Source organism: Triticum aestivum, chromosome 6A, assembly GCF_018294505.1.
Source record: "Triticum aestivum cultivar Chinese Spring chromosome 6A, IWGSC CS RefSeq v2.1, whole genome shotgun sequence".
Taxonomy (NCBI): domain Eukaryota; kingdom Viridiplantae; phylum Streptophyta; class Magnoliopsida; order Poales; family Poaceae; genus Triticum; species Triticum aestivum.
In genome coordinates, this window is record NC_057809.1 from 516628802 (window position 1) to 516631752 (window position 2951).

A 2951-nucleotide genomic window follows, 5' to 3' on the forward strand; every position below is an offset into this window, starting at 1 on the left:
CCGTGGTCGAGCTTTAAGTCTTAACTTCATACCTTACAACTCAGGCAAGAACTCCTTCTTTGACTGATCCATCTTGAACACCTTCAAGATCATGTCAAGGTATGTGCTCATTTGAAAGTACCATTAAGCGTTTTGATCTATCCTTATAGATCTTGATGCTCAATGTTCAAGCAGCTTAATCCAGGCTTTCCATTGAAAAACACTTTCCAAATAACCCTATATGCTTTCCAGAAATTCTACATCATTTCTGATCCATAATATGTCAACAACATATACTCATCAGAAATTCTATAGTGCTCCCACTCACTTCTTTGGAAATACAAGTTTCTCATAAACTTTGTATACACCAAAATCTTTGATCATCTCATCAAAGCATACATTCCAACTCCGAGATGCTTACTCCAGTCCCTAGAAGGATTGCTGGAGCTTTGCATACTTATTAGCATCTTTCAGGATTGACAAAACCTTCCGGTTGTATCACATACAACCTTTCCTCAAGAAAATCGTCGAGGAAACAATGTTTTGACATCCTATCTGCAAGATTTCATAAATAATGCAGTAATCGCTAATATAATTCCAATAGACTCTTAGCATCGCTACGAGTGAGAAAGTCTCATCGTAGTCAACTCCTTGAACTTGTCGGAAAACATCTTAACGACAAGTCGAGCTTTCTTAATGGTGATACTTACCATCATTGTCCGTCTTCCTTTTAAAATCCATCTGTACTCAACAGCCTCACGACCATCAAGTAGTTCTTCCAAAGTCTACACTTTGTTTTCATACATGGATCCTATCTCGGATTTTATGGCCTCAAGCCATTCATCGGAATCTGGGCCCACCATCGCTTCTCCATAGCTCGTAGGTTCATTGTTGTCTAGCAACATGACTTCCAAGACAGGATTACGTACCACTCTGAAGTAGTACTCATCCTTGTCATCCCACGAGGTTTGGTAGTGACTTGATCTGAAGTTTCATGATCACTATCATAAGCTTCCACTTCAATTGGTGTAGGTGCCACAGGAACAACTTCCTGTGCCCTGCCACACACTAGTTGAAGAGACGGTTCAATAACCTCATCAAGTCTCCACCATCCCCCCACTCAATTCTTTTGAGAGAAACTTTTCCTCGAGAAAGGACCTGATTCCAGAAACAATCCCTTATTGCTTTCGGATCTGAGATAGGAGGTATACCCAACTGTTTTGGGTATCCTATGAAGATGTATTTATCCGCTTTGGGTTCGAGCTTATCGGCCTGAAACTTTTTCACATAAGCGTCACAGCCCCAAACTTTTAAGAAATGACAGCTTAGGTTTCTCTAAACCATAGTTCATATGGTGTCATCTCATCGGAATTACGTGGTGCCCTATTTAAAGTGAATGTGGTTGTCTCTAATGCCTAACCCATAAACTATCGTGCTAATTCGATAAGAGACATCATGGTATGCATCATATCCAATAGGGTGCAGTTATGATGTTCGGACACACCATCACACTATGGTGTTCCAGGCTGTATCAGTTGTGAAACAATTTCCACAATGTCTTAATTCTGTGCCAAACTTGTAATTCAGATATTCATCTCTATGATCATATCATAGATATTTTATCCTCTTGTCACGACGATCTTTCAACTTCACCCTGAAATTACTTGAACCTTTCAATAATTCAGACTCGTGATTCATCAAGTAAATATACTCAACATCTACTCAAATCATCTGTGAAGTAAGAACATAACGATATCCACTACATGCCTCAGCACTCATTGGACTGCACACATCAAAATGTATTACTTCCAACAAGTTGCTTTCTAGTTCCATTTTACTGAAAACGAGGCTTTCAGTCATCTTGCCCATGTGGTATGATTTGCATGTCTCAAGTGATTCAAAATCAAGTGAGTCCAAACGGTCCGTTTGCATGGAGTTTCTTCATGCATATACACCAATAGACATGGTTCGCATGCCTCAAACCTTTCAAAAACGAGTGAGCCCAAAGATCCATCAACATGGAGCTTCTTCATGCGTTTTATACTGATATGACTTACGTGGCAGTGCCACAAGTAGGTGGTACTATCATTACTATCTTTTGGCATGAACATGTGTATCACTACGATCGAGATTCAATAAACCATTCATTTTAGGTGCAAGACCATTGAAGGTATTATTCAAATAAACAGAGTAACCGTTATTCTCCTTAAATGAATAACCGTATTGCGATAGACATAATCCAATCATGTCTATGCTCAACGCAAACACCAATCTCGATGGTAGAGGGAGCGTGCGATGCTTGATCATATCAACATTGGAAACACTTCCAACACATATCGTCATCTCACCTTTAGCTAGTCTCCGTTTATTCCATAGCCTTTTGTTTCGAGTTACTAACACTTAGCAACCGAATCGGTATCTAATACCCTGGTGCTACTAGGAGTACTAGTAAAGTACACATTAACATAATGTATATCCAATATACTTCTATCGACCTTGCCAGCCTTCTCATCTACCAAGTATCTAGGGTAATTCTGCTCCAGTGGCTGTTTCCCTTATTACAGAAGCACTTAGTCTCGGGTTTGGGTTCAACCTTGGGTTTCTTCACTAGAGCAGCAGCTGATTTGCCGTTTCATGAAGCATCCCTTTTTGCCCTTGCCCTTCTTGAAACTAGTGGTTTCGCCAACCATCAACAATTGATGCTCCTTCTTGATTTCTACTTTTGTGGTGTCAAAACATCGCGAATATCTCAAGGATCATCATATATGTCCCTGATATATTATAGTTCATCACGAAGTTCTAGCAGCTTGGTGGTAATGACTTTGGAGAACCATCACTATTTCATCTGGAAGATCAACTCCCACTCGATTCAAGCGATTGTTGTACTTAGACAATCTGAGCACAAGCTCAACAATTGAGCTTTTCTCCCTTAGTTTGTAGGCTAAGAAAATCGTCGGAGGTCTTATACCTTT